This window comes from Narcine bancroftii, chromosome 10, assembly GCF_036971445.1.
Source record: "Narcine bancroftii isolate sNarBan1 chromosome 10, sNarBan1.hap1, whole genome shotgun sequence".
NCBI classification, from domain to species: domain Eukaryota; kingdom Metazoa; phylum Chordata; class Chondrichthyes; order Torpediniformes; family Narcinidae; genus Narcine; species Narcine bancroftii.
This window is the reverse complement of record NC_091478.1, coordinates 96506806-96521689: the sequence shown is the minus strand read 5'-3', so window position 1 is coordinate 96521689 and position 14884 is coordinate 96506806. Positions and strand designations below refer to the sequence as shown.

Here is a 14884-nt window from a genome sequence, read left to right as displayed (position 1 = left end):
TTCTGCGGCCTAATGATTGTGTCCCCATTGATGAGCGAGTGCTGCGCTGTGAGAGGTGCAGTCTTTTGCATGAGATCCTGAATCCTCTAAGGTCAATGAGAATAATGGCAGAAGTGAGGAGGCTGTTCCCTGTCCACCCATCCCCCCCCCCTCCCAACCCCACTGCTCCATCCAAAATATCCCCGTCAAAATGAGCACGAAAAACAGTTGTCTGGTCATTATCTGCCTCGTTTCCTTGATAGCAACACCTACTCCACAGACTTTGGCTGTGAAATAAATAGGACACCCTGTGGTTATATGAGCTCCATAGTACAAACAGGACCTGTGAAGCATTTCCCCACTGAGTGAAGTCCGGTGTTCCAGGCCATGAGTCACCGAAGTCCAACAGGAAGGTCTCACAGTTGACCATAGAAAGTAAAGATAAACAACCGACATTTCCTGCCTGTACCTGCTTCAAGATATGAGCAAAGAGGAGGCATGTTCCTGAGTTAAATGGCTGGAGAGAAGGAGTACAAACTAATAGTCATGTATCCTTCATATCTCTGATATTGCAGAGCACAGAGCCGAGCAGAGCCAATAGTGGGGATCTCCCAGTGGTCACCAGTCTGTCCGGGTCAGTAGCAAAACGTCGAGCACTGGTGAAGAATACGAGAGGCATTTTACCCTTCAGTGCAAAGGGGGTGGAGTTTGGATGTAGGGACGTTTTGTTACAATTGAGCATGGTGTTGGTGAGGCCACAGCTGGAATACAGGTCCTATGATCTGGTCTGGACCCCTTACTGAAAAAAAGAAAGAGTAACATTGGAGGCAGTCCAAAGGAGATTCACCAGGCAAGTGTGCACGAAGATCTGAAAATCCTTAGCGGGTGTGATTATGGAATCAAAAAGTGTGTGACAATAAATTCTCATTTGCAATTCACTTATTATTATTGCCAGAGGATAATTCTGAATATTTATTATCTGCCTTTGGTATTTATTATCTTGTGAATTCAATTAAGTACACTATTGCATTTGATTTATTTTACCACGTACCTGCTTGGCTGCAGGAATAATAATTTTGGTGCCTATGTACATTGTACAAGGTATACGACAATAATCTCACCATCATTATCCATGTGACATTGATCCCACGCTGAGTTCCTCCAGTATTTCTGTATTTTTACTATAATCCCAGCATCTGCAGACTGTTGTTGCACTCTACTGTATTCTCCCCAGATTCCCATCAACACCCCATGGATTCTATCATTCACCTGGACATTGTATATGACAATAAACTTACGATTGTTATTCTATCACCATTTGGCGCCTTCCCCAGCTTGTTCACCACCCCCTATATACTTTTCCTGTTATTTTCGAGACAAGGTAGGTCCAATGACAACAGGTAGGAGCAACGAGTGGTTGTAGCAGTGAGAGATCAATATAAAATGTACGTTGATGAGAATGTATCGCTATGAGTGACACTTTGAATGTAAGAAATATTGAACTGTTTTCTTGTATTACAAATAATTTATTGTAAATAAAGTATATTTTTGGTACCCATGGGTGCAGCCTGACCTGCTGAGTCTGTTCCTTTACATTTACTGCTCAAATCCTTGTGAGAGTTACAGGGTAAAATTCCTGCCATCTAGCAGGTGAGTATCAGAGACAAGATAAAGACTGCTTTCTGTTGGTGCCATCAAACTAATGAGCCCATGATGCTTCTTCCATCCTCTCTCTGACACCTTCAGCTTTGTCTACAGTTTAATCTGACAGGGATCAGGACACCCAAAACTGAACTAAGGTTAGAATTCACTGATCTGAAATAATCAGCATTAATTGGCACATTATTATTCTGCTTTAATTAATCTTTCCTCCTGATTCATCACTGAATGGATGAAGTTCCTGCTGGGATGGTGCTCCGCAGACATTGACATATCGCCGCTACTACTCCACAATGAGCCACGCTTCACAGCGAAACTTGGGCAAGGACGTGTCAGCAAGCTGTTTGATCCCTTTCAGAACATCACAATGAGGAACACTTGTTATGTCCAGTGTTGATTTAGTGCACGCCTCTTTCAATGTCACTCACGGCAATTTAACTAGAACAACAGCCATCACATTTCTGACATCTCGTTCCTTCCGCACATAGAATGTTGTATCGAGCTCATCAGCAGAAGGTTGCAGAGTGGAATCATTCCCATTTCATTGCACTTTCATCCAATCCAACAATCAGGGTAATTCAGGATGTAAAAAGTACAGAACTGCTTGGTCAAGGTACACTTGGGAGTTTCTGTCGATACTTTAAAAACCTAGCGCAATGAGTGTCAGTCCTGTTGGCAGGGATATTAATGAAAAACAAAGAAATGGTTAATGAATTACATGGGTATTTTGCAACCATGTTCACTATTGAGAATATATACAGTTGAACCATAGAACGCTACAGCACAGAAGCAGGCCATTTGGCCCATCTAGTCCCATCAAACCATAGCCCTCCACACCTCTCCCATCCATGTACCAATCCAATCTTCTCTTAAATGTTGAAATCCACCCACACTCATTCCACATTGTCACCACCTTCAGAGTGAAGATGCTGCCCCGCCCCCCCCAAGGTCAGTGCCAGGACGAGTGTTAGAGGAGGGCATTAGGATGACTGAGTGGGGCACAGTCCGACAGTCATAGTCTCGGTCATTGGTGGTGGGGGGGGGGGGGGAGATGGTGGTGGCCTACCTGCCAAGCGGACTTAAATTTTATTGCATGGAGAGTCACTACCATGTGTCAAGCTGCACTCTAGTGTCATTTGACACATGCTAGTGATGCGAGTGGGGGTGGGTCTGATGGCAAGCAATGGCCACAAGCGTATGGGGGTACAGCACCTCGCAAGGGGGGCGTGCCCATCAATGCACCCCCCCCCGGCGTCAACCGTGGTTCCCCAAATATTCCCCTTAAACATTTCACCTTTCACATTTGACCCATCCCTTCTAGTTCTTGTCTCATCCAACCTCAGTGGAAAAACGCCTGCCTGCTGAAATAGTTGGGAGGAAAATGACCAGATAAACCATTCATGTTCCTGAGGTAGATCGAGGCCACTTCTGCCCATCGAGACTGAGCAATTACATTCCCCATTAGTTTTTCCTGTGCATTATTCTCTACACCTCTAATTGGATTCAAGAACAGTTTCTTTCTAACTGCTATCAGGCTCTTAAATCCTGCGCACTTCCCTCCTCATCATAACATGAGCTTAAGACCACCAAAGATCTATCTGCATGACTGGCTTAGACCATTTTTGGAACAACAGCCAACATATTAAAATTATTTTTTTTTCTTCTTTCTTGTTATTTTTGCTTTTATGTTTTATGTACCCAGAAATCTGCAGTAAGGAGAACTTTCAATCTATCTGTGCATTGTACTTATGTATATGACAATAAACTCTTCATTTATTCATTCATCCACATTACTAATAAACTCCTTTTGGAACCACCACTCACCTGCACCCCAGAAAGTTACAGTGGCCAACTGTAGTATGGATTATAGAGGGTCATGTGACCTCTCCGTCAGAAACCTAGTCGGAAGTTGCATCACCTATTTGGTTGGACTCTGCCCACCTATTGGTGCACACCTGACCATTGGCCCCTTCAATCACCCAGTGATTACTTGGGCTAGACCCTCCATCTATAAAGTCCACCATGTGGAGTAGCTCTTTCTCTTTTGCACCTCAACCCTGAGATGAACTTTGCTCCAAGCTGCGAAATGTGGACAGCGCTGGAGAAGTCATTGGTAAGGTGTTCACTACATAGGGATCGGAGCTGTTGTAGATAGCATTGAAGCCATACAAGGAACAATGGGTAGCGTACTGAAGTCCTTGGTTGTTATAAGCCTGTATTATTACGAGCTCTCGTTTCATTTAGTGTGTTTCACTTTAAGGGCTAGTACAGGCTGCAACCATTCACATCTTTGGAAAGACTGGGTGGCAACAGCCAGTATAGGCTGTACCCAAATTGGCTACTTTATGGAGGAGAAAGGACATTGGGTGCTTTTTCCAGGATCACAGATGGAGAGAGAGTCATGTGTGTGGAACACTGAAGAAACAGCACTTTTATGACCAGCACCCATCTCATCGAACACTGAACAGGAATGACTCCGTGCGATCATGGACAATTAGGCTGATACTCCCTGTCAGGGGAATTGTTGAATCCCCACCATGAAAGGAAAGGTCACATCATGAAAGTCACGCTTGCAAGGAAAAGGGGAGTGGTGACAACTGTTCATATGAAAGGAGATTTCTCTGGAAGAAACTTGATGAGGATTTGTGAGTTTTTTGGCAGTCACTGATTCTCTCCTATCTCCTTTGTGATTACTTCTGTGCATCAGTTTAAAACTTTGGAATAGCTTTCCAGAATTGTGCCTAAACTATAATGGTTTGGGTATTCCCCCTCCCCCCCCCACCACTCCACACACACATACACACACACACACACACACACACACACACACACACACACACACACACACACACTCACACACACACACTCACACACACACACACACAAACACATACACACACACACACTCTCACTCACACACATTCATTGACACATAGTTGGGTTTGATTTGACTAATGTGTTATATTATTAGTAGTTTAAAATAAAAAATAACAATGCCTCGGTGAATTTCATTTGCTGCTGGTTGTGACATAACAGTATGCAGTTGTTTGTCTTGGTAGAGTTAAGTCCAATGTGACTGGTGGGGGGGGAGGTCATGTGATGCCGTTGGAAACGCAGCACTCCCTTACGACTCCGGGGATTTTAATTAAAAGTCCAATGTGACTGGGTGGTACTGTGCTTGTATGAGTGCAAGCAGTTGCTAGTATCAGTATTGTTAAGACCAATGTGACTGATTATACTGTGTCATGTGATTGAGAGTACTAGCGTGCGTTTTCCCTGTTGCGATCCCCTTACATGTGTTTTAACAACAATCATTCCTGTGTTCAGCCTGTGTCCAGACTCATTGCTCTTTGAACCCACAAAACTTGTTTCCCAATCCACTCATCTTTGACCAGAGACCTTACAGGGGAATCTGATGGGATCAGAGGGGAGCATCAGGGGTCAGGACTGAAGCAGGGTCACTGGAGCAATGAGGCACCTCCAGATTCAAGAAGATCTGATGCAGTTTTGAAATGAATTTTTTTTTAATTGCACTAACCGTGAATATTTGGTTTAAATTTAGAGATACAGCACAGTCTGCCCAATACACGTATGTGACCATTAACCTAGTAACAGACCCTTCCAGCCCATGAACTCATGTTGCCCAAATACACCCATGTGGTCAATTAAACTACTGACCTACGTCTTTGGAACATGGGAGGCAACTAGTGCACCCGAAGGAAACCCACGCAGACACGGGGAAACCTACAGACAGCAGCAGATTCAAGCCCTGTAATAGGCTGTGCTGACCTGCTACACTGAGCATGCTGCCTGCCTTCCTTTTTTACCCATACTTTTCTATTTATTATTTATCTATCCTTTTATATTTATGACCACAGTTTTAGTTTTCTGATCATTTAATTCATAGCATTGTAGATGATGTATCTTACGTACATGTGTGACTACAGCAACAATCTCACTCGTTGTACATTCCTATCCAGGAGGGTTTATCTTTTTTGAAAGTGGACACAATTGAGATGCTGAATCAAGATGATCAGCCATGATTATTTTGAAGAGTGGAAGAGGCTTGAAGGGCCAAATAGCCTCCTCCTGCACCTTTTTCTATTACCACTGAAATCTCCTGGCCTGTCCTGGTCTTCCAAATGGTAGTCAAATAGAAAACCTTTTTGAAATCTCAGACACTCTATTTTCCATCCGAAGACTCCTTGTGCTTCACACACTGCAAGACATGTGATTTACATGTTGCTTCCTCCTGAATATAAATCAATTTCACAATGAATGAGGAACAATAAATACCCGAAACTTAATGTGCCTGAATTATTCAAGGTAATTTAAGTAACTGTGAGTCTGTTAAACAGTGACAGTTTAACAGATTGAAGGCAGGGGATTTGTTTTTTTTAAAAGGATTGTTGATCAAGGAGAGACCAGCTATAACACAAAGGCTAGTCACAGAGGTGCTGGGGTTGTGGGATTGTTTTATGGGGCTTGTCTTGCTTGACAGACCAAACTAAACCACTTCAAAAAGCTTTATTGTCTAAATCGGAATTTCACAATAAGGTTCAAATGGAAACACAAATACTGACGAACCTCCCAACTGTTAAAGATTAATTCGTTGGTGATGGGTTCACTGACAGGGATGAAATTTCTGTCCCCGCTTCAGGATTCCACCCAGGAGTTTGATGAGGGGAACATTCACTTTGAACAGCTCGCATTATGGGACAATTTTGCTGGGTTTCATTTCAGGCATTGGCTAAGAAGTGGAAAAGCAAATGGAGTCTCAAAGCAAAGCACTACCTGCTGGAGGAGGAACTCAGCAGGTCAAGCAACATCAATGGGAGAAAGAGAATGGTTGGTTTTGAATGCAAATCCTTCACCAACTCTGAGGGTGCAGAGGGGAGATGACCAATATAGTGAGGCCAGAGTGGGAGGGGTAGGACAGTGGGGGGGGGGAGGGTGGAAATTGGTGAAACAGGAAGGGGTAAAGGGTGATGGACAAAAGCCGTTTATTGGCAGGTGCCAGTCAAAGGGAGAGAGAAGCAAGTAAAACAGAGGAGTTGGGTGGAATAAGATGAATCTTACAGAGTGTAATTGGGAAAAGGCTGAAATCGGGTGATGATACTGGTATAATGAGGGCAGGTAGAATCTGGGAGTGGTGGGGCAGTTTGGAGAGGAGGGGAGGCTGATGACAGTATTTTAACTTCAATTTCACTTTCTTAAATTGCCCATAAACTTTTTCTTATTGTAAATCTACCTCCCTTGCCATTAAAAGTATTTGAGGACTCTGCTTTCATTGTCGAGTTCCTTTGAGAAAATTAAAAATGCCTCACCATAGACTAGATGGGCCAAAGAGCCTGCTTCTATGCTGTCCTATTCTTTGCTTCACTGTCTTCAGTCAGACACCATTCACTTTTAAACAGTTTCCACCCCCAGTTCCATGTGCTCCCAGAAGAGGAAATATCTTCTTCACATCCAGCCTGTCAAGACCCTTTCTCAGCTCTAAAGAATACATGTTTAGCTTGTGCAAAAGGACACCTGCCTTTAGTGTGGTGGGTATATGGAGCGAACGGGCAGAGGAAGGGCCAATTATAACATTTGGACAGGTGCAGGGATAGGAATGGGTTAGAGGGATATGGGCCAAGTATAGGCAAATGGGGTGAGCTCCAATGGGCGGCATGGTCAGCTTGGAAGTTGGCCTGAAGAGCCTGTATTCAATAATCATTTTGAGCATGCTCAGATCTGAGATGGGTTACCAAAGAAACCGGTGATTGTTCCACCTTGTGCAGCAGGGAGTTTGTCCATTTAATCTGGCAGTGTCTGGCAAGGAGAGGGTGGCACAATTAGCATAATGGTTAGTTCGGCAGTATTACAGCACCAGCGACCCAGGCTCAAATCCGCCACTGTCTGCAAGGAGATTGAAAGCTCTTCCTGTGACCTGCATTGGTTTCCTCTGGGATCTCCGGTTTCCTTCCTCGTTCCAACGACATACAGGGGCTTGATAGGTTAATGGGTCACATGGGTGTATTTGGATGCCGAAGGCTCGTGGGCTGGACGGGCCTGTTCTGTACAGTACTGTTCCTCTAAATTTAAACAGATACATATTTGGAATCACACAACTCCAGATTCAAGGATAGTTTCTTTGTTTCTGTTATTAGATTCTTGACTACACCATTAGTGTAAGATCATGGCTCACACGTGGCTCCTCCTTTGTCCCCTTTTGTAATACTATGTTTTGTTTCTTCAACTACCCGCTGTATGATGAAGAAGTTGACTTGCCTGGGTAACAAAACAAAGCTTTCCTCTTTCGATGCAATTCAATTCAATAACCACGCCCAAGAAGGAATTTCCCTTCACTACGCACAGATCTATCTGAACTGCTGATCTGTTACTTTTTCTCTTGCACTTAACTGCAAATGTGAATATTTATTTATCTATCCTTTGATATTTAGTGTCTCCTTTTCTGCCTTGGCACATTGTGGTAACTTAATGTATATGATTGTCGTTGGCGCAACTTATGCACCTGTGTGGCTGAAGCAAGTTTGAATTTCAGTCCATGTGTACATTGCACATTTTACTGATGTATATGACAATAAACTTGCATCTCATTTCATCGCCTCACTTGCTTTTCCCACGATGTTCTCATCGTAACGATCCTACCACGCACCCAGTGAATTTAGATTTAGTTGGGCAAGCATTTCTAGAATAATTACCAGTGATACCTATGAAAGAGGAATAGGTGCCGCAAGGCTTGCACTACCAGGTTCAGGAGCACCTGCTAGTTCTCCGCCATAAGACAGCTCAACAGCAAACTCAATAAGGACTTTCTTTTCTCTCACTCTAACAGTTTGTTTGCATTTCTTTATTTGTTTACCTGTGTACATTGAGTCAGGTTTTCTTGCATTGCCAATAAGTGGTAATTCTGCCTCCCCCGCAGGTAAAAGAATCTCAGGATTGTATGTGATGTATGCACTCTGACAGGAAATCTGAAATATGATATTTAACTGTTGGGTTGTTACAGGAAGCATTTGGTTCTAATCTAACTGGTGGATACTTCCCCTATATCTTGAACAATATATGTTTGATTCTTAACTTTGAAATTATCCACAGCAAGCCACCCAGCTTAAGGCCTTTGGGGGTGGGTAATAAATGCTCATCTTGCCAGGAATGTCGAGAAGCTGCCAAGGAATGAAAATGTCACCTCTGACTTGCAAACTCTTCCTTTTTCCACTCCGAATGGTCTCATTTTCATTCGCCAGCTTTGCCTGGAACTTGAGTGCCCTCGCGACCAAGAACTGGCTCCCCATGCAGTTCTGTCCCCAGCATCTGTCCAGCAGAGTATCTCAAAGACATTTGATTACTGATTCATTGATTCAAGAAGGGAAAAAAATACAAAAAAGTTGCATGTATCATCAAAAAAAAATCCCAAATCAGATATCTACAAAACAAAATTACATGGTCAAAATTATTTTTAATTAAATTTCCAATTTGTTTTGAGGGATAAAATATAAGTCATATGTTGCAAAAAAAAACTGCATGGAATAGTTTGCCCAAAAAGGCATGAAATTAACTCATAGTTTTACAGCATAGAAACAAGTTCTTCAGCTCAACATGTCCACAGTGACCAAACCAACCCCCCCCCCCCGCCCCATTCAGCCCATATCCCTCTGACCTTTCTCTGGATCAATCTTCTTGCCCCATGTACCAAGATGCAGTGACTAAGTTTCTTTTGTGAGCAATCCAGCTAGACAAACCATGCGTAGTTCAGCAAGTAACAGAGTACAGAAGTGTGGAGTTGCAGAGAGAGAGGTCTGCTGGTATGGAGCGAAGGCAGTTTAACAATTGTGAGGTTCATTCAGGAGCCTGATAAGAAACGGTCCTTGATTCTGACAGTGCGTGATCTCACACTTGTGAATCCTGACCAGAGGAGGGAGTATGGCCAGGCCAGGATGAGTCTTTTAATATGCTGGCTGCTTTCCAAGGGAATGGTAAATGTGGATGGAGTTGATGGGGGTGAGAGCCCCATTCATAACCCTCTGCAGTTTCTTGCAGCCGTTTTCAATCCCATTCAGAGATGCACCCTGAGAAGATGGTTCTAGTACTACATTTGTAGGAGTTGTTAACCGATGCAGGTGACACACCAAGGTTCCTCAAACTTCTGAGGAAGCAAAGGTGCTGGTGCACTTTCTGGACCATTAGATGGCCATGAGTAGACCAGGACATCTCTGGAGATGCTTACTCCTCAAAACTTAAAGCTGATGACTATCTCCACCTCCATACCACTGATATGGATTGGATTCAATCCATAAGAGCAGCAGAGAGGATCACCAGAGTCTCCCACCCCCATCGAGATGATTTACTGGGATCGTTGTCTAAAGAGAGTACATAAAAGCCTTCTACCTCACACACAGCATCTTTCAGCTGTTCCCATCAGGAAAGAGATATAGGAGGATCAGAGCCAGCACCACCAGGCTGAGGAACAGCTTCTTCTCAAGGGCAATGAGAAAGCTGAACGGCTCACACTATCCATCCAAAGCTCTTATTTACATGAAACAATCTTTATTTATTTACTTATTTATTTGGATAAATGAAGGCTTGTCCTGCATGTGTATTGTTGATCTGTATATGTGTTATGTCTGGTTGTGTGTCTGCATGTTTTTGCACCAAGGACCGGAGAACACTGTTTGATTGGGTTGTACTTGCACAATCAGATGCTAATAGGCTTGACTTGACTTGATGTGGATTGGGAAATGAGCAATGTGAAATTCAAGGCTTGTTGTCTGACCTCACATGACTTCATTTATTTGCCTACATTTGACCCATTTCTTTCCATGAAACATCTCTGACTAACACAGGCTCTGTACCAATTAGAGGAAGCCCCAGCTTGCACCTGTTCCACGAATGGCAGTGCCTCATCCAGGCACAAGTCTCACTGCCTCTCAGCCCTCATTGCCTTCTCCCAGGAAGGATTCTCTTCCTCAGCCGTCACACATTTTCCCCTGTTTAATTTCTTTATTCTTAGTAGCTATGCCTTCAGCTGCCAGGAACCACCACTCCAAAAATTTTTTTCCCAATCTTCTCCACTTTGTGACCTGACCAAGATTCACCCATCTTTACTTAATGTCATATTTGCAGAAGTACATGCTGGGAATCAGAAAATGATGAAACACTTAGCAGGCCAGGCAGCTTCTGTGAGAGAGAAACAGGTAGAATAATGAATCTTCAGCAAAACTGATTTAATTTTGCCTCAAAGCAGTGTGAGCTGAACAAAAGGGACATTGTCCAAGAATCCGTTGAGGATTAGTCCATGAGGTAAAGAATATCCAAAATGTGGGAAACGTGGAAATGTTCATTTAATTTTCAAGTTTTTTTGTCATGTTATAACTGGAAACATGAGGCTTTTTCTACAGCCTGTCTAGCAGGACAACTCTAACAGACATTACAGTTTATAGAGTTACAAGACACTCACCACACTCCCCAAAACATTATCCTCTCTTCTTAACCAGATGTCCTCTGGTATTGACCATTGCTACCCTAGGAAAAAGGTGTTTCTCATAATCTTATACAACTCTATTAAGTTAGTCAACTCTTTTTATCTCATTGAAGGCCCAATGAGAAGCATTGCTATTGTTTGTAATTTACTTGGTTAGACTTTAGTAAAATATAGAAATGTGGTGGTTAATTGAAATATTTGAGTTATAGGGAGAGATTGGATAGGCTGGGTTTTTATTCTGTAGAATGTTGGAGACTGAAGGGTGACCTCAACGAGGTTTAGAAATCCATGAGTGACATAGATAAAGTGAATTCTCGTAGTCATTTTTGTAAAACTATAGGGCATAGATTTAAGGTGAGAGGGAAGAGGTTTAATAGAGATCTGAGGCATAACTTTTTCACTCAGAGCCTAATCTGTATCCAGAACAAGCTGACAGAGGAAGCTTTAGAAGCGGGCTCAATTTCAGTGTTCAAGACACATTGGGACAGATTCTTGGACAAAAAGGGTTTAGAAGGATATGGGCCATATGTCGGCAAAGGGCACCAATCCAGAATTGGCCAGCATGGATAAGTCAGGAGAACGAGCCTGTTGTGTGCTGTGACAAGCTTGACGTGGCATTTAATGTTCTGGTCTCCTTATTTAGGACATCTTGTACTCACTTTGGATGTGGTGCAGAGAATAGAGTCATAAAGTCGCAGAGCGATGCAGTATGGGAACAGACCATTCAGCCCAACTGGTCCATTCTGACCAAGTTCAAATTCAAGTTCAATTTTTTGTCACATGTATTGAAAATGCAGTGATAGTTATTTTACGAGTAGACCAGCAGACATTCCATATATAGTACAAGAAGTAAGTATACCTTCACAGAGAGAGATCATTTGGAATGGAGTAAAGGCCTTTTGCACTCTCCATTGACGTGCCATACCAGAAAAATATTCATGATATCAAGGTGGACAGAAAGGGAACATGTCCTTTCTGTCGGGGCAGTAGTGGAGTGCTGCCCTGCAGTTCTAGGAAATGTTGTTGGCTGGAAATGTTGACTCATCCACATTCTTTGTAAAAGAACTCTGCCTGTTCTTTCCTCACTGGCTGAAAACTTTCCCTTTCTTCATCAATTTCCTTCAAAGAGTTTCATTCAGTGTGCTTCATCACCCTTCCAGGCAGCATGTCACATCACATTGCTATGGGAGAGGTTGATCAAACTTGGGTTGCCTTCTCTGGTGCGTCAGAGACTGAGGGGAGACCTAATAGAAGTTTATAAAATTATGAGAGGCATTCATGACGTGGGCAGTCAGAATCTTTCCCCAGGGTAAAAGCACCAGAGGACGTGTGTCTAAGGTGGAGGGTAGAAAATCTAGGGGTTGAGTAGATCAAGTTTTTTTTATGCAAGAGAGTAGTGAGACAGGTTGCCAGGGATAGTGGTTGGAGCAATGGAAGTGTATAAGACATAGATACATGAATACACAGGGGATGGAGGGATATGGATCATGTGCAAGCAGCTGAGATTTAGGTACAGTTCTATGTTCACGGCAACTTATGTAGAAATAGGTTTCTTCCTTTATGCTACCTACATATATCTCAAAAGGCACCAGGGACAATGAACATGAGGCCAGATGAAGTTGTGGATACATTAGGCAAACCTGGATTCCAAGATTTAATGATAATGAACATTTCACATTGCTAGAAATCCCTGACATCCCGACTGAAATAGGAGATGGGATTGAGTTTCCACATCTCATCTAACAGTCGGGGGAGAATCTTCAGCAGAAACCGTCGGTCGGGGTGCTGGTGGAGGACTCCCGGGGTGATGGGGGGGTCCACTGCCTTGCAGGGGGGTAGATTCCTGGACGTCCGGTGGCAAGGCAAGCAGCTCGGACTCCAGGGTTGTGCTCTGGTGTAGCACGATTGGATCTGCGGTGTGGTCAATGGTCGGCAAGGCAGTTTCTGGGTCTTCGGCCCTCGCCAGGTCTCATATCGGCACAGATGTCCTTGTGGCTATCTGGGTACCTCACAAATGCGTATTGGGGATTGGCATGTATGAGGTGCACCACTTCAACCAGTGGGTCCGTCTTATGGCCCCTGATGTGCTTCCGAAGCAGAACCGGCCCTGGGGTTGCCAGCCAGGGAGGGATGGATGAACCATTCGCCAATCTCCTAGGGAAAGCAAAGAGGCATTCATGCGGGGTGGTGATAGTAGCGGTGCATAGCAATGACTGGATGGCATGGAGAGCCTTGGACAGAACGTCCTGCCAGCGGGACACTGGCATGTCTTTGGACCTGAGGGCTAGGAGCACCGCCTTCCAGACTGTGCTGTTCTCCCTTTCCACCTGGCCATTACCCCTGGGGTTATAGCTGGTGGTCCTGCTGGTGGCTATGCCTCTGGCCAGGAAGTACTGTCACAGCTCCTCACTCATGAACGAGGTCCCCCGGTCTCTATGAATATAGTCGGGGTACCTGAACAGGGTGAAGATGCTGCGCAGCACCTTAATAACTGTCGCCGAGGTCATATCCGGGCAGAGGATAGCAAAGGGGAACCTGGAGAATTCGTCCACCATCGTCAGAAAGTAGGCATTCTTATTTGAGGTTGGGAGGGGGCCCTTGAAATCGACACTGTCGTTCAAAGGGGCATGTGGCCTTAATGAGGTGTGCCTTTTCTGGCTGCTGGAACTGTGGCTTACACTCGGCACAGGTCTGGCATCGACTGGTCATGGACCGGATGTCCTCTACGGAGTACGGGAGGTTCCGAGTCTTAACAAAGTGGTACAGCCTCATGACTCCAGGATAGCACAGATTATTGTGCAGGGTCTGGAGGCAGTCGAGATGCGCTCTGGCGCATGTCCCTCAGGATAGGGCGTCCAGGGGGTCATTGAGTTTACAAAACTTTCAGTACTGCTGCTATCAAAAAGGCAATTCGTCTTATGCCCATTCACTTCAGTCTGCATCATGGAGTTCGAGATCGGGTGAGGGCTAGCTTGGTTCAGTGTAACCAATGCCTGGACAGGCATTTCTCTGTCTGTGTTGTCGGTGGGGAGGCCCGCCCAAGATGGCAACCTCCATGTTGACCACACAGTACTTGTTGGAGAAGAAGGAGGAAGTGGAGTCGTGGCGAATGCAAGTGACGTCATCGGCGCGGAAGGCTGTGGTGTAGAGGTTGGGAACAGTAGCCAATAAGATGGCACCCCCCTCACCGTGCATGCATTCAGAACCAGAAGCACCTCTGGCACACACGCCGCACTGCTCCCAGACAGGGATCGGGACCTGCAGACCTTTTGGTAATGGCCCTTCTTCCCGCACCCCGAGCACGTGGCTCCTCTCGCGGGGCAGAGGCGTCTCACGTGCCTAGCCTGCCCGTAGAAGTTGCATCTCGATGATGCAGACGGCGTTATCGCAGCCATGGTTGGGTCGGTAACCCCCGACGCTGAGTCCCAGGACGACGGCCCTCGTGGTGGGATGTACGTGGTAGGCCCGCGATCGACACTGGGTGGTGCTGGGCCGAGTCTAAAGTCCTGATCAGATTGATCACCTTTTTAAGCGGGAGTTGGTCCTCCTTGAGGAGTCGTTGTCGGATATAATCCGACCTCAATCCCGACACGCAGGGATCTCAGATCAGATCTTCCACTGGGTCAACGATATCGTGGCCGTGGGGTTCCCCAGACAGTCTTTTCCCAGTGTGACTAAGGATTGGACAAACTCTTCATCAGACTCACCAGGCTGTTGTTTTCGGGGCGCCAGCAGGTAATGGGAGTAGACCTCGTTCAC

At 44.8% G+C, this 14884-nt stretch overlaps 1 long non-coding RNA gene across 1 annotated transcript in view; it reads right to left on the bottom strand.

Moving 5' to 3' along the window:
• Positions 1-1535: 1535 nt before the first annotated feature.
• Positions 1536-14884, bottom strand: part of LOC138744020 (uncharacterized) — an 84739-nt gene continuing 71390 nt past the window's right edge. Inside the window, exons 3-4 of the long non-coding RNA XR_011345198.1 lie at positions 7571-7715; positions 1536-2307 (exon numbers count right to left, since the gene is read on the bottom strand). This is a non-coding gene — a long non-coding RNA (uncharacterized lncRNA). The remainder of the gene's footprint in view (positions 2308-7570; positions 7716-14884) is intronic.